The sequence below is a fragment of the Sphaerodactylus townsendi genome, linkage group LG09, assembly GCF_021028975.2.
Source record: "Sphaerodactylus townsendi isolate TG3544 linkage group LG09, MPM_Stown_v2.3, whole genome shotgun sequence".
Classification (NCBI taxonomy): domain Eukaryota; kingdom Metazoa; phylum Chordata; class Lepidosauria; order Squamata; family Sphaerodactylidae; genus Sphaerodactylus; species Sphaerodactylus townsendi.
The window spans coordinates 200,519-223,586 of NC_059433.1; the positions used below are offsets into that span (position 1 = coordinate 200,519).

At 50.2% G+C, this 23,068-nt stretch overlaps 1 protein-coding gene across 1 annotated transcript in view; it reads right to left on the reverse strand.

Moving 5' to 3' along the window:
* The window catches only part of LOC125439019 (collagen alpha-1(I) chain-like), a 243,491-nt gene that overhangs the window by 80,016 nt on the left and 140,407 nt on the right, over positions 1-23,068 (reverse strand). The window lies entirely within an intron of this gene.

Consider the following 23,068-nt stretch of genomic DNA (forward strand, 5'->3'; position numbering starts at 1 on the left):
AAAATTGAGCATCAGCATCTATGGCACAAACCAGCTGAGGTCGTCCCAGTGGTAATCGGCACGCTGGGCGCCATCCCGAAAACACTAGGGCAGCACTTGAAACATCTTCGAATTCACAAAATTAACATTGGTCAAATTCAGAAGGCAGCCCTGCTGGGTTCCGCACAAATACTACGCCGATACATTACAACTTCCTAGGCCTCTGGGTGAGGCTCAAATTGTAATGAAGGCCAACAACCAGCTAAAGATCTGGCAGCTGTGAAATCTACGATGATGATGATGATGATGATGATGATGATGATGATGATGATGATGATGATGATGATGATGATGATGATGATGATGATGATGATGATGATGATGCAAAGCCCAACGAAAGCAGCATAGGCATTATTGCTTTTCAGATATACGATGTAAAGTTGGGGGTTAGTTTCGGCTCCTTCGTCTTGTCCTTGGCGCATTCCACAGTCTGGGCTTCGTGCCCAGAATGGTTTCTGCCTTAACCTTGCTACGTTTATCTTGTGTGTTTGAAGCTTGTTTTCACCCTGTCATGGGAATTCTGCTTGGGAGTTTGGGGAGGGGCCCAGATTGTCCGTAAAAGCGACACCTTAAGCCCGGGAAAGCCAGAATCCGCATCTCGATAATATTGGCGACCATCGTTGAAGTTTATAAGAAATAAACGAACTGAACTCAGTTACTTTGTTTTGAGTCCTTTAGAGGTTCCTTACATTATCACGCGGATTCTCACTATTCCTATCTTCGGATTGATTTTGGCTCAAATACCATCTTTCATCCGTTTTGTGGGATTCCTGATGTCTACCAACATGCAGGAGTTGAACCCCGAGACTTCGTCGCAAATGGAAGGCTTAAAGATCGGGTGGTGGAGCCCCCCAAAGAGGGTTCCCTGTGCTTCCTTCCATATTAATGACGGTGCTCTCTCGGAGGAACCAGCGGAACCAATCTCCCTGGTGACCCTCTCCAAGCCCCGGCTCAGCCGGGACTTAGCCTTCCTCCATAACTGCAGGAGCAGGTGGAAGAAGTTCTCCCTGATGTGGCATCGGCGCCACGGGGTCTCAACCCGGACGCTCTTGAAGTGCGCCAGGATTTCTACGATCCTTGGTGGCGGGGTGTCGATGGATCGTGCTCCCCTGGGATGACATCTTCACCACCCGGCAACATATGGATTACAAACCAGTGATGCGAAGGGTGGAGGAGGAAATCGGGGTGTCGACCATCCATGGGGACACCCAGGAATCCCTGGCAAGATTTCTGGATCAATACCTCGAAGACCCCCCTCCCAAAGATCACTGGCAAAGCACCGGAGCGCGCCCTAAGGGTTCACGTCCTCTCACATCCCGGGACTCTGAGGGTGAAGTGTTGGAACTACCTACACGTTCCCGAGTCAGGCTTACATTCGCGGAGGATGCCCGTGCCCACGAACCCCCGGACTTAGCAGAACTTGAGGGGGCAACTGCCATGCCTCTTGGGGGTGCTCGGGGCCGGGATCCTTTGGACCAGCATGAACCTGGGGGGGGGGCGACTACCCTGTCGACCGCGGATGAGCGGCGTCTCCCCGTTTCGGATCTTTGGGAACAGCTCGAAGCCCTTGAGAGGACCAAACGTGACTGGGAACAGGAACGGGAGGCCCTTGAGAGAGAGAGAGAGAGAGGCCCTAGAACTGGAACGTGAGCAGGAGCGGGAAGCCTTCGAAAATGAGCGGCTTGCTTTCGAACTGGAACGTGAACAGCAGCGTCGAGCCGTGGAAGTGGAATTATCACGGGAGAAGGGTGTTCTTAGAGACCAATTCCTCAAAGACCTCACTTCCCGGGACCATGTCCTGGAACACTCCCGGCTTGAGCTCCAGCGCCAACGCGAGTGCCTTAAAGCACTGGAGAGTCAAGGTGAAATCGAAGCGGCATTGCAACGAGGAACGCTGAGGACTGCAACGCTGACCGGAAGCTCACGCGGTCGGAGAGGGAGTTATGCGGCGCTGCTACTCCAGAGGGATCTCGAGCGCGAAGCAACTCCCTACCCAGCACCGTGGTGCGGCTCGCCACCATTGTCCCTAATTGCTCCCCGCTTCCATGAACGGAGGCTCCATTGCTGCAACGTGTGAGTCCTACTCCCAGTGCACCTCACGTCGTGAAAGGCACTCCACCATTCCAGCGGAATAAATCCACCGCCTGGACAGGTTCCTGCCCCTGCTCCACGAGGGTGCTTGATGTCGAAGGGCTTTCATTCCTCGCCTCACATTCTCAAGACGCTTCGATGTGTGGACGGCTTCCAGACTGCCATATATTTCATCCTACAACTGATTTCCACATGCTCAATTTGACGATCTCTATAGATCCGGTACAGAAAGTGCGAGACATCGCTCCCCTGCTGACGGGATGCGGCGAATGGTTTGCGGAATTACACGAACTGGAGGGGGCCCTGAAACTTCAGAACGAAGCGCCTTTACTCCGGGTTAGTCTGAGACTACGCTTCAGGACCCCGGAGAGGAACAAAGCCATTAAAACTATCAACAAAACACTCTGCTAGGGCACAAAACCTTTGGGTACCTGCCCCAGAGTTCCGCTGGGTCATGAGCAAATTCCCAGATTGGCCCTAACGCATGTTTCTACTCAATAACGCTATCGATTTGGAAATCTGCACCTGGGCAGATATGGTGCGGGAACCACAAACCATTGCTGAATGGATCACGACAGGCAACCTCATCGCAGCCCGACTCACCCGTTCCAAGACGGGAAAACCCGCAGCCGCCAAACCTCCTGCCACCGGTAGCGCGTCACGCTTCCGCCAAACAAGGTGGGTGCAGGACCGACTACAACTCACCGTACCCTGATCGCCGACTGGCCTCGCTTATGTCTGTATTATGGGGCCCGGTCGCATGGCGCCAATTGCCCGAAAACAAAGGTGTGCCGGGTCCCCACTCCCTGCGGTGTTTACGTTAACCCCGCGAAACCTGGCCCTCGGGACTCTGGCGAGCTGCGCGCTAGCCACCTGCTAAGACGAGCCTGAAAATGTCGAGCGACACCTAACCAGAAGGGGTGACCTTTTCAGCTAGCTAGGCGGAGGGGATCCCTGAACCAGATGCGGTGAGTGAAGCACCATAGCGATCATGACCACTCTGACCAATACGCCCAAGATCATAGCACGGAGCACTGTGATTCAGGTTGCTCCCACTGCCTTATGAGACCCCTAAGTGGTATAAATAGGCTTGAATGCAGGGCACTGGCCAAACTCCATCCCTTCACTCAAATGGACCGCAGCCCATTAGGTTTCATGGTCCGCTCGTTTAAACCTTAACCAGTGCTCTTCTAAGCGGTGTTTAACACTGGGAGAGAGACGTATTTCATTTGGTCTCCGCTTCCGCCAAACACCCCATAGTGTTGGGGATGCTCTGGCTTCTCTCCCATGAACCCACCATCTTCTGGGGGCAACGCATAGTCCAATTCACGGACACCCCTTATGGGGATCACATGCACGAGGGTGAGCCACCGGCGGAACCCAAGGAGAACGCCGATGAGCTCCAGCCAATGGCTCTCGACACCTTCTGGCCCGAACCGGGTTCCCAAACAGTACTGGGATTTAGTCAAAGTCTTTGAAGAACAGGAGTGTTAATTAACTTCCATAGGGACACAGACTGTAAAATCCTCTTGGTCCCGGGCGAATCTCCCAAGGGTAGAATATACAGGATGAGCCCAATCGAGGAGAAGGAGCTTCGCGGCCTTCCTCGATAAGAATCTGGCTCAAGGGTTTTATTCATACAATTAAGAGCACTCACGAGCCCCTTCTGTTTTGTTTGGCGAAAAAAAGAAAGATGGGACCCTTCTGATCTCTGCCTGCACTGATTATCGTGGGTCTCAACGCTGTCTCTCTTCGAATAAATACCCCTTTACACCCCTCATAATTAAGGACCTTCTCCGATGCACTGGGGAAGGGGCGATCTTCACCAAGTTGGATTTGAGGGAAGCCCTATTACCGAAGTACTAATTGCCGAGGGTTTTGAAACATTTAACAGCATTCAACACTAAAATTTGGCCAATATGAATACCGTGTAATGTCTCTTCGATTATCTGGAGCCCCAGGGGCTTTCTATGTCACTCATTAATGATGTTCCTACAGGACTTCCCTGTTCAAAGGGGTGGTGGTGTATTGATGGATGGTGTCCTTATCTATTCCCAAATGGTGGAAGAGCACGAAGCGACTGGTCAGGGCAGTAAGTTTCAACGCCTGCTCGACAATTCCTTTAGTTTGCAAAACTGTCCAAATGTACCTTCCATCAGACCTCCATGGATTATTTGGGATATCGGATCTCTCTCCAGAGGGCCTGAAATGGATCCGCAAAGTGGCAGCAGTGAGTAGAATTGGCCGGGTTCCCACCACCAAGCAAAGAACTTCAATCATGCTTTAGGCTTTGGCTAACTTCTATTGAGACTTTATTCCCCAGTTTGCCAAACTTGCCCTCACCACTCACAGACTTCATTCGCGACTGGGCGAAGGGAAGGGACTCTCAGGCATCAAAACCTCGGGCTTCCCTCTCCTAGTCCCCAGAGATGCCAAAAATTCATTTCAAGCTCTTAAAATTGCTTTTACCACCAGAGCCCATTTTGAAACACTCCAGACTCCCACTCTGCCTTTCATCGCTCATGTCGACGCCTTGGGATAAAAGTTTTTCCTTGGGGGCAGCTCTCTTGCAGAAAAATAAAGATAAACAAACTTGTGCCGCGGTGCTTATTTTGTCGAAAAAACTGTCAGGCCCTGAACTCAACTGGACAGTTAGGTAAAGAAACAGCAGCCATCAAGGAAGCCTCTACATGTATGTGGCGACTTATCGGCTGGAGAGTGGTTACACCGCTCTTCCAAGTTTGGTCGATCATAAAACCTGGCGGCTTTGTCTACTCCAGCTCCTTCAAAATGTCGCGCTGCCAATTAAGGTGGGCTGGATCTCTTCTCCAGATTCAACTTTACGGTCCATTTTTTCCTGGTAATAGGGCAACAAGCTGGTGCCAATCCACTTCTTGTCCCGCTTCGCCTCCAGGCGGATACACTCGCTACGCTTCATGCCCCGCACCATCTTAACACTTTCCTCTCAATTGGGTCATGGCGGTAACCCATCCCAGACAGCTGCATCCCCGGACGTCTATGAACGCATTGCGGACGTTGTATCACGCTTCGGGCGCCCATTGAGGAGGCGTGGGACGACAGGAGGTTCCGAAGAGGAACTGAAACCCCCCCCTTCTACGCATTGCAGGGGAGTTTGGAGGTCTGGGGTGACTGCTGGTAATGCGTTCCTCCGCCCTGGCGTAAACGCAGGTTCTTCTTTAGCCGGCCATGACATTCGGCATTGCCGGGACATTTTCGATTCTTGAAAACACTCCACTTGCTCAGGAGGCAGTTTTGGCGCACCATGACCCGCTAAAGGACATTGAGACGTGACATAAAAGGGTGCCCTCGACGCGGGCGCAGAGGCTAAAGCCATCCCTGGTAAGTCTCCTTACGGATTTTAATGTTACACTTCATTCCCCAGCTGCCAAACTTTGGCAGAAGTGATTTCTATGCAGATTTCATCACAGACTTCCCGAGGGAGCCACGGGAATAGTTTTATGGGTGTGGTGGTAGACCTTTTTTTTCCAAGCAGGCGACTTTGTTCCGTGGTCCCACCATCCCTCGGCTCTAAGTTAATGCCAATTGTTTATCCAACATGCTCTACCGTCTGCATTAAAATTAAGCGCCGCTGGAGAGAGTGATCTCCTCCATCAAATACAGTTCATATCTGATTTTGGGGAAGCATGTCCCTGGAGATGTTGGGAACACAGCCTTCGCTGGAAACATTCAGGTGCTCCGTATCACGCAAGGCAAAGTAGACGCCAGACCGCCCGGTCAACCAGAGACATTAGAGCAGTATCTACGTTGCTACACCAACTAATATCATCAAGATAACTGGGTGGAACTTCTTCCGCTTCGCTGAGTACTCTTCGGCAACAAATTGCAGTTCAAGTAGTAGTACCAATAAAACTCCGCTTGGAGGGTGGTAACAATGTCACGGTCGCTTGCTACCCCCAACTCCCCTCGGGATCAAGGCGCTTCCAACCCCTGACTTTTGGTGACTCGATCCAGTCTCTGGCAGAAGGCTGGAAAACGCTTCTTCTTAGCTTTCGCCACAAGCGCAGGAAGCTCAAAAACCCAAGCCGGACAAACTATAGAATGGATTTTCCCTGCAGAAGTGGGGGGGCTTTGGCATTACTTGTCCACCAAAACCTTAGAGGATAGTGCATAAATATTTCCAACCCAGGCAAAGAAATTCATGGGCCCGGCCGTCCACTTCCAGGTGATCAACGCATGTGACGGCTCGCTTGGAATTGCCCAATTCACTCCAGTAACATTCACCCTGTGTTTCGGCCTCCCAGCTTTTCACTCAAAGCTGGCTCCAGATTCAGATGCTCTGGCACGCACTCCACCTAACGAGGTTCCCTCTCACGGTGATCGCTTGATGGCCACAAACGCCATAGGAGAATCGACATGCTACTTTTGGACTCTAAGCTAAGCATTCCTCAAGAACGCTAGGGTAATATTTGGTTTCCTGGGTGGACTACCCCCTCGGGCCATAATCAAATGGGTGTATGTGGGAAGTATTGATGCCCCCCCGGGATTTCTGCTTTCATGGAAGGCTTTTCCCTTACAAGCCGGGTGGGAGGGGCTGCTCAGTAGGAGAGGCATGGAGTGTAAGGTTGGGGGTTAGTTCTCGCTCCCTTACGCCTTGTCCTTGGCGCATTCCACAGTCTGGGCTTCGCGGCCTGGAATGGTTTCTGCCTTTAACCTTGCATACGCTTATCTTGTGTGTAGTTTGAAGCTTAGTTACTTTCACCCTGTCGGTAGAATTCTGCTTGGGAGAGTTTGGGAGAATCTCGATTGTCCGTGAAAAGCTGCATACACCTTAAGCCCGGAAAGCCAGAATCTGTGATTCCGGCAGTATTACATCGTTGAAGTTTATGAAATAAACGAACTGAACTCAGTTACTTTGTTTCGAGTCCTTTGAGGTTCCTTACATATGATAATCTAAACTTATCAGCAGGAAATAAACATCAGTGTTATAAATAGTAGATAGGAATACAACAAAACCTAAAACCACTGAATATTAATTGACCGTATATCCCTGGAAGTGAAACAATAAAAGTAAAGTATTTGATACATTTCTCTTCCTATGTAGCTGCTCAAAGATTATTACAAAATGATGATGCATAGGAGGATCCAGGCTGCCTTCTCCGCAGTGAGGAAGAGGAGTTTGGATTTATCGCCCCCTCTTTCTCTCCTGTAAAGAGTCTCAAAGCAGCTTACAACCTCCTTTCCCTTCCTCTCGCCACAACAGACCCCTTGTGAGGTAGGTGGGGCTGAGAAAGTTTAGAGAGAACTGTGACTGGCTCAAAGTCACCCATCAGGCTTCATGGAGGGAGGTGGAACAACTCCAGCTCACCTGTGATAAAGAATCCGCTGCTTTCATGTGGAGATGAGAGGGAATCCAAAATCTTTGTTCTCTTCAGGATTAGGAGTCTGCCCGGCTCTTAAACTTCTTAAGGCGGGCTCTTCCAACTCTATGATTCTAACTACTACGCCATGCAGGATGAAGAGAGGGAAGGAGAGAGGGAAAATCATCCAATTCTCCAGATCAGAGTTTGCTGCTCTCTGGATACACTACGCCACACTGGTTCTCAAAGGTGCTTACGCTGCCATTCACCCCTCCTCTCTACAGTAACCCTGTGAAGTCAGTCAGGCTGAGAGAGATGGCCTGGCCTGAGGGCCCCTCGCCAGAGTGGGGATCCGAATGTGGAGCTCTGCAATATGCACGCCATGGCGCTCTGCCCTACACAGCAGGCATGGCTGCCTTCTTGCCAGAGCAGAAATTCTCAAAATTTACTGACAACCGTTAGAGTCCCCATCACCCTCAGATCCTGTGTATGACACGCACGTTTGTCAAAGCATGCCACGGAAACCACTTGCCCCGGGCCACTGTTGGGTTCCCGCACTCCCTTCTGGACGCGCCTTCAGTCAAAGGCAAGGTGCATAGATGAATGTTCTGTTTGCTCTTTGTTTCTTTAAAGCCCTTTAAAGGTAATATTGATATCACTTATATCAGTATTGTTGAGGCTGCTTTTCGTTGCTTTTGCATTTTTAGGGATCCCTGAGAGGAGCGGGGCAGGGGGACAGAGACTTCTTGTAAGGATGGCAGTTTTGCCTGTTTCTCTCCCAGCCACCTGGGTCTTGACGGAGATGCTCTCCACCGAGGCGGCGGCCAGAATGCGGGCGGCAACAACTCCGGTGGGTAACGGCTTATCTTGCTGTCCAAGATGAGCATTCCGTCTCTGATGAGATGGGCCTGGATGGCCCAGGGAGGGAAGGGATTGGGAGTAATGCTATAACCTGTAGTTTAAGCGGAGGTCTCCATTCCTGTCGCTATGTCGCGGTGTGTGTGCTTTCTAAGATGTCTGGAATAAACGGTCTTTACATCCAAAAGCCTTTTATTTCTGCTCTTTGGAATTCCTTACATTAATGACAGGAATCACTTTTTTTAACCTCTTCACTGTTACATTGAAAGTGGGATCTGCTGGTGTTTCGGACATGCAGAGATTGAGCGTGTTTGACCTGACCATGTAGGAAGCTGCACCATAGCCCTGAAGGAGGGCTTCTCTCGGTGCCTTCCCCTTCCAGATTCCTCGGTGATCTGTGGTGATGGAGATGGCCCGATTTCTCTGGTGACTCTCTCCAGACTCTAGAGACAAGTACAAGTTTGCCCTTGTTTCATTGGGATGAACAAGGTGGGTCCGGACAAGGTGGAGATGGCAGGAAACGCGTTTGGTGCATTGTCTCATGGATCGGCTACTTGCCTCGCATCGCTCCGCTTTCTCCGACCATAACGAAAGTGGATTACAAACTCCTGAATGCAAATCTGCCAGTCCCTGAGGAACTGGGACTAATTCGACTATCCATAAAGCTGACACTCCAGGAATCCATGAAAGATTCCTAGACAAGTACTTGCTGATGATATCCCCAAGGAGCAGCAGTGGCATAGTACCGAAGCGCTGGCGTCCCAAGACTATCGCCGGCTGAGGGCTGGAAACAATGACGAACTGGTCGGGTCGATGATCGTATGAGGAGTTCCATTGCATTCTAAAACCGCGGCTCCAGAGCCGGAGCAAGTGAGCCGGATGGAAGAGCTTCGTGGAGCCGGGTCGGAGGAATCGAAGAAATCTGCCTGGAGGATGGAACTTAATCCCGAATTTCTGACCCGCTCTCATCCATCGCCCAAAACCTGCCACAACACCAGCACCAGCACCAAGTATCGCAAATCAACTCACTGCCACGTAGCTGAAAACCACTTCGGGAAACGCCATCGCCGCTTTGGAAGTTGGCAAGCCTTTACTGCGGGGACCTTGGCCACCTGGCTGCTGCCAACTGCCCGGGGTTAAGAAACAAAACCCCAAAGTTCCGACCACTCGGCCGGCAGCCGCCAAGCCTCCCACGTGAACTGTGGGTCCGCCTTCCTCAGGGGATCGCTCTCTAAAGCCGCTTATCGAGGAAGTTTTTGAGGAGACGGAGATGTAGCACTCTGCCTGTCAGCAGCACCGCGAGGACATTAGCCCTACTCCAGATCATGCGTGAGTGAAGGCAGTGCTCCCATTACCATTTTAACCGTGGTAATAGCCAACCCAAGTGAAACATATTACGACATCTCTGGCTTTATCCGCGACTTGTGACTCGGGCTGTTTCCCACTGTCTCATGAGAATTCCACAGAAGTGGTCGTGAGTTTTAACTTGGTTTAGACCGAAGTCCCCTTTGGTAGAAACCCATTCCTCTTCACTCCAAATGGATGGTAGCCCTCTCAGGCGGTGAAGGTCCGCGTTAACGCTTTTCTTTAAAACTCCAGCCAGTATTTCTCCGCTCAAGCAGCCGCACTCCATTGGGAGAAAATAAGTTTCATCCTTGCTCCTGCTCAGCTAAACACTGTAAAGGATTCTAATGGTGTTGATGTTCAGGACAGCCCGCTGGCCATCTGACTGGAATTCCATAACTCCGAGGCGATGGAGCCAGCATCTGCGGGCGGAGACTCTGGCCGGGGAGACCTTATCTCTGGCGTAGAGAGATGAGAACTCCGCTCCTACGGGAATCCTGAGAGGGGATGGGATGGACAAGAGTTATAAACTCTGTGCTTCTGGCGGGAGACTTTATTCCCAAGCACGTCGCGGTAATGCGTGACCTTTCTAGGATGTCTGGAATAAAGCGGTCCTTTACACCAATCAAAAGCCTTTTATTTCTGCTTCTATGGAATTCCTTACATTGTGGCAGGAATCCCTAGTTCATCTATCTTCCCAGTGCAAAAGCGGACCTCCTAAAAGTGTCTCGGCATGCAGATGCGTTGAATATTCCTGAATCTGTGGAACGGCGGCGTAGCCCCTAAAGTTAGGGTCTGAAGCTTTCCCTTTATGGATTTGGAGGAACCGCGGCGGGAGATTACGGTCTTCGCTGGTAACTTTTTCCCCGTCCCTCAGTATCAACACGAAGTCTTTCCACTTACTCCGCCATGGGACGAGGAACGACGAGATCATCATGTGGACTTGCATGTAGCCGCTTGGGGCGCTTTTTCGTCTATGGATCGAAGCCTGTGGATCGGATATCTGCCCGCTTCCGCGGTGTGGGATTACAAACCTCAGATGCAACCTGTCACGAGGAGGACGGGCCTGACCAACCTTTCATAGCGGCAACATTGGTGGAGTCCATTGAACAGCATTCCTGGACTCATATTTTGAGTGATGCTTCTAAGAATCCACCGTGGCATAGCAGTCTGGGGCCCGCCCTAAAGACCACCACCGTTGAAACCCGGGACTATATGTCGGGGATTGGGAGGGGTATCCGCATGACCGGCTTGACCGACATGGGACTCCCCCAGATCCCGGATCAGCTTAGTTGCACCTGAGGCGCTTCGCGGGATGCCGCCAGGCTTAACGAGGGTGCTGCATTCTGATGAAGAGGAATCTAAGAAAGCCTTTTGCCTTCCCATCCGGATCTATTCCTCCCGCCAAAAGAGAGCTGGGATGAGGGAAAGTGGGCCGACTGGCGAAGATGCTCCAGGAAGCATAACCGTGAGCATCCAGCCATGGGAAGAGGAATCTTATAGCTAAGCAGCAAGAGCGTGAAAACCTGGGCAAAAAGACCAGGGAACAGCAGGCTAAAAGAAATCCAACTCAATTCGGCAGGACCGTACAAAGACGCTGCAACGGGCAATATATGCAGGAATCTATCAGTCCATGATAAGGTCCTGGAACACTCCAGAAGCGCTGGGATCTCTAGGAGCGCCAACGCCAAAAGCGTTAAATGCGCCATGCGACGCATAAGTGAACCTTAACTGCAGCTATTCAATTCCAGACGAACTGGCTAAACTGGAACGAGAAAGCAGCTTTGCATGCAGCACTCCAGGATGCCTTTGACTGCGGCAGAGAAGAAAGAGACTTAGCCGCCTTTGGAAAAGGGAGCTGAAGAAGCAAAGCAGGACAAGATGATGCCCCAAGTTGGAGTCTATCAGCTGTCACTGGTACAGCCAACGCCAGAGGCGACGCATGCTGGGACCTGCTACCGGCCAGAGATTCGCTACCTTCCAAGGACCTGCCAATTCCCACTGGTGAACACTAAGCGGGCACGCGTTGCAAGCCCCGCTAATTTCCACCCATTCAAAGGCCCCTCCCTGCGCTCGCCATTGCTGCTCAATCCTGCTTAACCGGCGCCCTTCTCAGCTGGCTACTAAGGGCTGTGAGAGAGGATATTACAGACCTCCAATACTTCCGCCTCGCTTCGGGATGGGACCGCCTAAACTCCCTCCTACTTCCATCCTACAACTCGATGCTCCATTACATGGAGGGACTATCGCGACGCATTTGTACCTCTTGTCTGAACGCCAAAAAATACGGGACTATCGGTTCCGGCCTTTGATGGAGCGCAGCCGACTGGTTTCGTGACTCTTTTGATCTGCAAGGGGAGGATACTTTCGACGGTGCCTGCTCCTCCAAGCCTTAAGGGCTGCGCTTCTCAAGATCCGGTGCTGAAAATGAAGCCATCCGCATTCATCAACAAATCTATTCACAGCAAGGCAACCAGCTCCTTTGCCGAATTCTGCCCGTGAATTTTGCGATGCGGCGGCTGCTTTCGACTCCACTCCTGAGTGGCCTGAGAGCTGCGATGAAATGTGAATATTTCTCGGATGCCGCTGACGGCAAACTGGCGTCTGGCAACGGTAGTTCCTTATTCCGGATCCCCCCGCACTATAATGCTGATTGGATCGAATTACAGGATCTCAAGTGGCGCCTCGCTTTGATTCACGCTTCGTGCCGGGCTTCCCGCCTCAAAACCAGCGCCGCTATTTAATGCACTACCGGGCTGGGCGACTCGCAAGTTTCGCTTCCAGCGCAGCCTCTATCTAAACCACACCTCTGAGCCGTCAGCCGCTTCCAGGATTGTGGGCCTTTACGTCGCGGAGGACTGGGTCATCTTATGCTGCCAACTGCCCAAAAAAAACAGTGAAGCCCAACCGCCTCGCCGCCAAGCGACTTCATCTGCCAAGCCACCACGCGAACCGTCGGGTACCTTAACGGCTCAGTCTAAAGACAGGCGCAAGTTACACCGGCTACACCCAGAAGAGGGGGGAAGCAGCTGCCGGCTCTCTTCAGCCCCCCATGGATATGGGTTGCGACTCAGATGCGGTGAGTGAAGGCAGCGCCCCATTAACGACATCTGCAAAAGCGATTCTAATAACCCCGCCATAACACACTCGCATTATAGCCTCAGTTCTTTGTAGATTCTGGGTGTTCTATTGTTTTAATGCGGCCCCAGGTGGCATGGAGGAACTTGACTAGACCGAGTCCCCTGCCAGTTCCATACCATTCACTCCAAATGGACGGCAGCCTCTCGTCGGGTAAGGACCGCCCAGTCTGGGGCAAAACGTTAAATCGTCCTCGAAGTGCTGGACCATTGGGAGAAAATTAGTTTTATTCTGGCCGTAATAAACACTCCATAGTCCTGGGCATGCCTTTGTTGTTGTTGCATGAACCAAAAATTCATTTGAAAGAACGCATCTTTAGAATTCACTTTCGACCCTCCCTGCAGTGGAGAACACATGAATTGGGGAAAACTTCACCTTCCTAATGACATTATACCCTGGCTTCGGCCAGCGGTACCTACAATTGCTCCTACCTACCGGCATCCCACCGCTTACCAAGATTTAGCCAGGGTGACTTCAGGAGCAAGAATGCTATCAATTGCCACCCCATAGAGACACTGACTGCAAAAATCGTGATACAGCCAGTTGGGCTCAACTGCCCAAGGGTAGAATTCTACCGCGATGAGTCCCAATGAGGAGAAGGAACTTCGCGGCTTCCTAGATACAAGAACTCTTGCTCGCGGGTTCATACTGACGAAGCTACTTCAAAATAACACACATGCTGCTCCTGTATTATTTGTTAAAAAAAGGACGGTCTTTAAAGGCTCTGCACGGATTACCGAGGACTCAATGCGTTTCCTGTCCACAATACCCTTTGCCAATTAATCAAGGACCTTTAGATGCATTGGGCAAGCGGGATGCATTTTACGAAGTTGGACTTAAGAGAAGCTTTACCATATGGGTCATCAGGATTGCTGAAGGCTATGAACATTTGACTGCATTTAACACCTAAATTTGACAGTATGAATACTTAATAATGCCATTCGGGTTAAGTGGGGCCCCCGAGGCTTTTAGTGGCCCCTTATCAATCTAAGTTCTTACATGATTTATTATACGCGGAGTAGTGGTATATTTAGATGATGTTTTAATTTATTCACAAACCATAGTGAGGAGCATTAGCCTTTGGTTCGAAGTATTAAAACGCTTCGCTCAACAAACCCTTTGCCAAACTTTCTAAATGTTGTTTCCAACCAAACCTCTATCGACTATTTGGTTAATGATCTTTCCCGAAGGTGGGCTAAAATGGATCCTGCTAAGATTGAAGCAGTCCTCCAATGGCCTGCCCCCTACCAACCGAAGGAACTCCAATCTTTCCTAGGGTTTGCTAATTTCTATCGCGGACTTTATACCCCAATTCGCTGAACTGACTTCTCCCACTACAGACTCCTCTCTTACGCGAGACTATGTGGGTAAAGACCCAACATGGCTACCAAAGCCCTGGCCCCCCCCCCCTTTTCCTGGTCTAAAGAATGTCAGACAGCCTTTTCAACATTTATTTAAATCAGCTTTTACTAATGAATCCTCATCCTAAAACACCCTGACCCAGATCTTCCTTTGTGGTTCACGCGGATGCTCTCGGACAAAGCTTTGAGCAGCCCCTGTTGCAGAGAAATAGAAGATGATAGGCTGGTTCCGTAGCTTATTTATCAAAGAAATTCTCCGTGCTGGAGCTCAACTGGACTGTAGGGGATAAAGAGACTGGCGCCATCAAAGTAGCATCTTTCCACTTGGCGCCACTGGCTGGAGGGGGCTAAACACCCCTTTCAAGTTTGGTCGATCACACAAGAACTGGGTCGGCCTCTTTCCACCCCTCAAGATGTCCGCGAAAACAACTCTGGCCATATTGATTTTCTTCGCTTCTTTTCACTGTCCATTTTTTTCCCCGAAACCAAAACCAATAAACTGGCTGGATGCGCTACACTTCGCCCGGAGGGGGGGTGGATGCCTTTCTCACGGGATATCCCGCCAGCACTGTTCTCCCACCAATTGGGGCTGGCTGTCATCGATCTTCAGACGCCCACCTCCTTCTCCACCCATTCCTAGCCTGGTCTCTCTCCTTTCCTAATGCAGAACTCGAGGAGGCGTACAAGCTGCTGAGCCACCAGCGGAGGAAGGTGACTTCCAACTTCGCGCCTGGAGAATGTGGTGCAGTGTTTACGGGCGGGGATTGTTGGCACGCGGCCTCCTCCGCAGAACTAGGTTCTCGAGGCCTGTCATGATGCTCCGCCGGCTGGACATTTTGGCTTCCTTAAGAGACTCTGCATTTCTGGGCCCGGCCACACTTGTGGCTGGCGCGAAAAGACATTGAGACATATATCAAAGCTGTTGCTCTGTTTATAAAGCGAAGCTAAATCCGTCTTCGAAAACCCCATGGTCTGTTGAAGCCTTCTCCGGTGGCCTTCCGCCTCTGGGAAGCTCATCTTCCTATGGATTTTTTTTATTACGGATTTGGCCAGAAAGTCAAGGCAACACGGTCTTGTGGGGTGGTGGTGGACTTATTTTCTAAACAAGCCCATTTCATCCCATGTGCGCCCATCCCTCCGCCATTCCTAAGTTAGCCAGCCTGTTCATTCCAGCATATTTATCAGCTCTACACTCACTTGCGAGGTGGTCCTCAATTAAGGTATTCACACCGCTGGCCCCACTTCATTTCCAAAGTTCTGGGAAAGCTTCTGGGCTTGTTAGTCAGCCCGCAATTGACGCTTACCACGCTCAAAGTAGACGCGTGAGTCGAGAGAACGCAACAGAACCTTCTGAGCAGCATTTACGCTTGTTACACCAACTATCACCAAGACAATTGGTGCGAAGTTAATTCCGCTTTGCAGAATACGCCTATAATAATGCGTTCATAGCAGTACAAAAAACCTCCCTTTGAAATTGTGTTCCGGCTTCGATCCTTTTTCCTCCGCTATACGCGAACTACTCATGGAAGCTGCTGGAATCCTCCGAGTTCCAACAGTGGATTTCATCTCTGAATGAGAGGTGGAAAACGGTCCAGACCGCTTCTTTACAGCAGGCTAAAGACTCCTGTAAAATCTCTGCCGATAAGCACCGCCGGATTTCCTTTACGCGGTGGGCTTCGCGTAAGTTTGTCTACCAAAAAATGCCTCAGAGACGCACATAAATTTTCAAACCGGCAAAAGATTCGCGGACCTTTTTTAAGATTACTAAAGTGATTAATGATGGTCACGTCCGTACTTGGACTTTGCTCACTCTTCTAAGTAATATCCAACCGGTTCTCAATTCCAGTTTGCCTGCATATGATATTCCTGCTTCCTCGATGCCTGGTACGATTCACCGAGAGACCCCGCGCACTATATAATTGATGGCCACAAGACAATGGTAAATTGACGCTTCTATCCTGGACTCTCGCTTTAATCGCTAAAACTGCTGCAATATTTAGTCTCTGGGTGGGATATTCCTCTGCATAAATCAATGGGTCTATTCCGGTAAATACGCTGACGCTTCTCTGCCCCTCATTTCAGCTTTTCCACCGCGACCTTTCCTCAAGCACAAACCTGGGGAGAAGTTTTTCATGGAGGCAGAGTGTAAAGGATTCAATGGTGTTGATGTTCAGGACAGTCAGCCTGGCCTTGACTGAATCTCCATAACTCCGGCTGCATGGGCCAGCATCTGCGGGCGAGACTTCTTGGCGGAGACCTTATTCTGCGTAGAGAGATGAGGTAAAACTCCGCTCCCATGGAACCGGAGGGGGGGATGGATCGTGACAGAGTTATAACTCTGTGTTTCTGGCGGAGACTTATTCCTGCCATCAGCCGGTAATGGAGCTTTCTAGGATGTCTGAATAAACGTCTTTTACACCAAAAGCCTTTTATTTCTGCTTCTATTGTGTTAGGCATGCCTTGGTTGCTCTTTACACGGTAATCCAACCATCATATATGGAAAGATGCCGATCCACTCCTCCGGATCCCCCTGTGGAGATCAACATGAACGGGAGGAAAGCCCACCTCTCACTCTCGAGAACTAACTCATGGGTCCTGTAAAGCTTTAAATGCATTATTCGTTCCTCTGTTCCTAGGAAATCCCCGCAGGCATATCGAGACTTGTCCAGAGTGTTTCAAGAACAGGAGTGCGAATTTTCAATTACCCCCCCATAGGGATAAACTGACTGCAAAATCTTACTGCAACCTCGGAGCTCAGCTGCTACCTAAAGGTAGAATCTATCGTGATGAGCTCCATCGAGAGAAGGAACTCCGCCGCCTTCTTAGATAAAAAAAAACTTGGCTCGCTGGATTCATACGACGGTTTCGCCACAAAACACATACCCATGCTGCCCCTGTTCTGTTTTGTTAAGAAAAAAAAAGGACGGTTCGTTAAGACTTTGTACTTCGATTATCGCGGGATTGAATTTCACAGTTCATATCCAACAAGTATCCTTTGCCTCTTAATTAAAGACCTCTTGGATGCATTGGGCAAAGGGCATGGATCTTTACCAAATTGGACTTGAGAGAGGGCTTATTATATAGTCCCATTAAGATGGTGAAGAAGCTACTTAACACTTGACAGCTTTCTCAATACAAAGTTTGGACAATATCGAATATTTAATAATGCTATTCGATTAGTTGGAGCCCCCAGGAGCCTTCATAAGGCGGCTCCTTATCAACGGTTTTACAAGATCTGGCTATATAAAAGGTGGTCGTGATATTTAGATGATGTATTAATTTACTACAAACCATTGAAGAGCATAAGAGACCAGCATGAGAAGTCTTACAACGCCTACTAGATAACTCCTCTTGGTCAAGTTGTCAAAATGCTGCTTCCACGCTTCCTTCCATAGATTATCTGGGGTATCGAATCTCCTCATGAGGGTTTGGAATGGACCCAGCTAAAATAGCCTTATAGATTGAATGGCCTGCCCCCACCAACAGGAAGGAATCCGCAATCCTTCCTTTGTGGCTTTGTACTAATTTTACCGCGGACTTTATTCCCCCGATTTGCTGAAATTGCCTTACCGCCAATTCCATCTCTACGCACTCAAAGGCAAAGACTTTGCAGGCTTCTTAAACCCGAGCTCCCCTTTCTCTGGTCTCAAGAATGCCAGTCAGCATTCCAGCAACTAAAACAGCTTTACTATCGAACCAATTCTTAAGGCAATTCCAGACCCAGATCTTCCTTTCATCGCGGCATGGATGCTTCTCGATAAAGCGCCAGGCGCTTCACCCTCTTGCAGAAAAAATAAAAATAACAAATTGGTACTGCGTAGCTTACTTGTCCAAAAAAAGTTTTCTGGGGCTGAACTAAATTGGACTGTGGGGATAAGGAGACCGCGAGCTAATAAAGCTGCATTTCGAGTGTTTACGCCATTGGCTGGAAGGAGCCAAATACCTCTTTCCAGGTCTGGTCAGATCACAAAAATCTGGCTGCCCTGTCCACTCCACTCAAAATGTCTGCAAAACAAATTGCGCTTTTGGGCCGCATTTTTTCTCCAGGCTCTTTCTACAGTCCATTTCTTCCCCGTAAAAGCAACAACTTGGCTGATGCGCTTCGTCTCGCCTCCCCGAGGGGGGGGGAAACATCGCCACGACATCCCGCGACCGCTTCTCTCCTCCCAGCTGGGATTAGCGGTCACCCGTCACAAACTACGGGCGGCTCCTCCCCCACCACTCATCCTTAATATCGCCTCCCCTTCCTCCAGGGATTCAGGGAGGCGGGCCCGCTTAACCGTCGGGCGGAGGAAGGAGATTCACAACTGCATTTAGAGGGTGGTGTTTGAAACGGGAGGGTGTTGGCACGCCCCTCCTCCTCCTCCGAAGCAGGTTCTCTAAATGTGTCAGTGATGCCTGTCATGGGCTGGGCACTTCGGTTTTTGAAACGCTGCATCTGGCTCCGCCGACAGTTCTGGTGTATTTCCATGCGCGAAAGACATTGAAACGATATCAAAGGGTGTTCCGCCTGTGCGAAGCCAAGTCGTGATACCGGAAAGCCGCGATGGGTTATTAAACCCCCTCCCAGTTGCGTATCCTCGACCCTGGCAGGTCATTTCCATGGATTTTGTTAAATCCATTTGCCGGGAGTTTCAATGGAACACTGTTTTATGGGTGGTGGTGGATCTTTTTTCTAAAACAGGCGATTTCATTCCTTTGCACCACCATCCCACGGCCGGGTAATCTTAAATTGGTCTCGGGTTGTTTATCCAACATATCTATCGCCACATTCTCTCCCCGACAAGGTGGTATCCGACCGCTGTCCCCTAATTCATATCTAAGTTTTGGAAGGCTTTCCTGGAGTTGCTGGGAACCACCTCTGGCAGCGTGTCGCCGCTTCCTACCACGCTCAGCGACGGGCCAATCAGAACAGAGTTTAACAGAACGTTAGAACAGCATTTACGCTAGTTATACCAACTATCATCTGCACAATTGGCGCTGACATTTACTTCCTTTGCAGAGTATGATAACAATGCCATCTCATAGTAGCACGCTAAAGACCCCCGCTCAAGATTGTTTCTGGTCGGTCTTTTCCAACCGCTGGCACTTCAGCTGCCTGCAGAGGTACGCTGCAGCCTCCAGAATTCAAAACAATGGATCTCTTCGCCAGCCGAGGGTTGGAAAACAGTGCAGCCCACCTTTACAGCAGGCCCAAGAATCACAAAAGGTTCAGGGCGACAAGCCGCCACCAGACTTCCCTTTATGCGTTGGGGCATGGGTCTATTTGTCCAATTAAAACCTTAGAGACGCAGTACAAATGATACCGCAAACCGGCAAGAAATTTGTGGGCCCTTTTCGGTCATAAAGGTGATTAATGATGTTACTGCCCGCTTGAACTGCCTTAACTCTATTGCTATAACATTCATCCCGCTTCTTTCATTCCAGCTTGCCTCAAGGAGGCCTCTGCTTCAGATGCCTGGTACCTAATTCGAGCTACCCTCGCCAGTTATAATTGATGGTTACAAGCACTATGAAATAGATGCTATTCTTGACTCCCGCCTCCCGCTAAATCGCCTTCAGCATCTAGTTTCATGGGTTGGCTACCCTCTGGCCGCTAAATCAATGGGTATATACAGAAAATATTGATGCCTCCCTCTCCCTCATTTCTGCTTTTCACAAAGCCTTTCCTAGACAAGCCGGGGAGGTTTTCTTGGGGAAGCAGAGGTAAGGATGGCAGTTTTGCCTGTTTCCTCTCCCAGCCACCTGGCTCTTGATGACGGAATGCCTCCACCGGTATGCAAGGGCACAGAATCATGCAACAACCTTGGTGGACGGGCTTATCTTGCTGTCCAAGATGATGAGCATTCTCCGTTCTTCATGAGATGGGCCTGATGGCTCCAGGAGGGAAGGGATTGAGAATACTAGTAAATTCTGTAGTTTAAGGGGAGGTCTCATTCCTGTCATGTCGTGTGTGTGTGCTTTCTAAGATGTCTGAATAAACGGTCTTACATCCAAAAGCCTTTTATTTCTGCTCTTTGGAATTCCTTACACTTCTCCCACAGACTCAACAATATCGATATAGCAATATAAGTAATATCAATATTACTTTAAAAGGGTGATATCTTGCTTTTTGAGAAAGGACAGGCCACAATGTAAGCAATATCTTGCCTTTTAAGAAGGGGCAGACAGCGGGGCTCCTCGTGTTTAATCAGGGAAGCCGTGGGACTCTGAGCACGGCAGAAAGCACTCCATGCATCATGGGCCCACGTCTTTCAGATCCTAGATCTGGCCCCCTAACCACAACACCAAAAAGACCACAAGACAAAACAGAGAGGGCGTAATGTGCGGAAAATGTTTTCTTTTCTTTTTTGCTTCTTTAGGTTTAGTTCAGGGGTCTGCAACCTTCGGCTGTCCAGATGTTCAAGAACTGCAATTGGCCATGCTGGCAGGGGCTGATGGGAATTGTAGTTCATGAACATCTGGAGAGCCGCAGGTTGCAGACCCCTGGTCTAGTTCATATTATTTGAATGTGCTTTTGCCAGAGTGATCATCATTATGGAATCTTTTTTCTTAGCATCTTATTCAGTACTTGAAATTTTTCAGTGTCTCTAACTGGCTCGGGCATAGGCCTGCTGCGGGCCCCGTGTTTTGTGTTCCTCCGCAATTCTCCAGATAACTTTCCATATACTGAGGGATTTCAAAGCCCTGGCAGGGATATTGCCCAGCTGACTCCAAGCTTTCATAGGCCGTTTCCGCACGGCCCCCGAGGTGCCCCCACGCCGGCAAGAATTCTGCCGGCGTGGGGGCGGAGGCCGTTCGCATGCAAGCGTGCGTGCGGCCTCAGGGGAGGCCGGCGGAGGACAGGCGGCTCCGCATGGAGCCGCCTCTGCCCCCTTCCCCGTCCCACTCACCTTGTCCCCGTCGTCGGCCTGCTGGCCTCTGAAGCCCCGCCCACGCTGCCCTCCGACCTCCAGGGTCGTCGAGGAGGACAGTGAGGAGGGCTGCAGAACTTCCGGCCAGCAGGCCGCACGACAGGGACTAAAGGGTGAGTGGAACGGGTTAGGGAACAGCGTGTTCCCGGTGGTGCGGTTCGCACCGCGCTGCCGGGAACACGCTGTTGCGGCAAAAACAACCCTTTAAAGGTTTGTTTTTTAGGGCGGCCTGACGCCGCCCTGGGGGAGGGGGAGCGCAGTCAGGTCGGCGCTGCTGCGTAGCAGCAGCGCCGCCTGTGCGAATGGCTCCCTGGGGACGCCGTTTTTCCCGTCCCCAGGGCGCCATAAAAAGGCCGTGCGGAAACAGCCATAGTCTTTTTAGGAATCCTGCAGCATTGTTCAAACACCTCCACTGAATGCAACCTGTGGTCCATTCAGGGTTAAATTCCATCCTCTCTGTCTTATATTGTCCAAACATTGATGGTTGCTTACATTGTTCTCACCATGCACATCCCTCTTAATTTTGGCTGCCTAAAGTTTCACTACAGGTATTAAGGATGTAATCAGAATCGTATGCGCTTTCCCTGATAGTGGTGCAGTCATCCTGTGTGAGGAGGCTGGTCCCTGGCCTCTGGTCAAACAGTGCCTTGGTCCTGATGAGGTAAAAGGTCAGTCCAGTGTCCCGAGCTGGGAGCCTCAGACAGCGCGAGCCTGCCATTTCCGGGCTTCTCTGCCAATGACTGATTAAGAGGTTTTGGTGGAAGCTCAGTTTTCTGCTGGGGGGGAAGTTGCAGATGCAGAGGAAGAACATGGGGTTATAGCCAGTGACCTCTGCGTTGCTCTGTGATCATTTGTATCAGGATTATAAATCCATGTATGACATTTATAGCTATATGTTTTGCAAAACTCTGCTTTTTCCCATCTCTATTATCCATGTTCTCATAATTTTAATAACAGTAATTATAAACTTTAGCATTCACATAATTCTTTTAATGCATTCAGGTTGCTTAGCTTTGTTACTAATAATTTCTCTGACTCCTGTCCCAACTTCCTTTTGGAGGGAGTTCTTGGGTGGGGGCAGGTGATTTATGAAAGTTCCAACATTGTTATGCTATAGGCGGAAGACGTCCTCTTTGACAGGTATGACAGAACCTTCTCCCCTCCCACACAATTCTCCGGTACTATGAAATGTCCCTCCCAGAGGTGGTCGTTGCCTCAAAATGAAGAAGCCCGGGAGCCTCCAGCGCCACGGCACCCACCCACACTTCTGGGCACCCACTAAGCGATGTGGCCAAGCGGGGCTGCTTCATCACCAGGGCTCCTGATGGCCCACTGGAGGTTTCATTGCTGGGCAGGTTGAAATGCCGTTGTTGGAGCAGCATCGGCCACCACAGTGTTGGCTTCATTCTCTTTCCCTCTTTCCCTCTGTGTATTTTTTAAAACGCACTCTCTCTGTGTTTGAGGCTCCACCTCTTGTGGCAGCCATTTGTGGTTGTGCCCGGCCCACTGCATCAGGATTTCAGAGGATCCCCCAGGCTCAAAACAGTTGGAAGCCCCCACCATAGCTATTTGTATGGACCCTCTATTGTGTCTGCTGTGAGTAAACTCACAGTCCTGGAGGGGATTAAGCCCCCCCTCCACTCCATTGCTTCTCCAGTCTGATTTACTCCCCCCCTCCCACTCCTGTGGCTGCTTTGCGTCTTCCTCTGTCAGGTTTGGCCCTCTGATGTTTCCCCCTCCTAGACAAATTGTCTGGGGAAAAAATCTCAGCCTATTTTTACTTACAGTGAATATAAGGTTTTTTAAAAAAACACCTTGTGTATCACTGTCCTTGTACACTTTCTTCCTTGGTTTTTCAACATTTATACTTAAATCATCCTGATGATAACTTGGTGAAAGGTGGGTGGGGGCTTTCCTTGCTTCCACTCACAGAAAACCCTTCAATAAAATGCAGGTTCTTACAGTTATTTCTGTGACCATGACT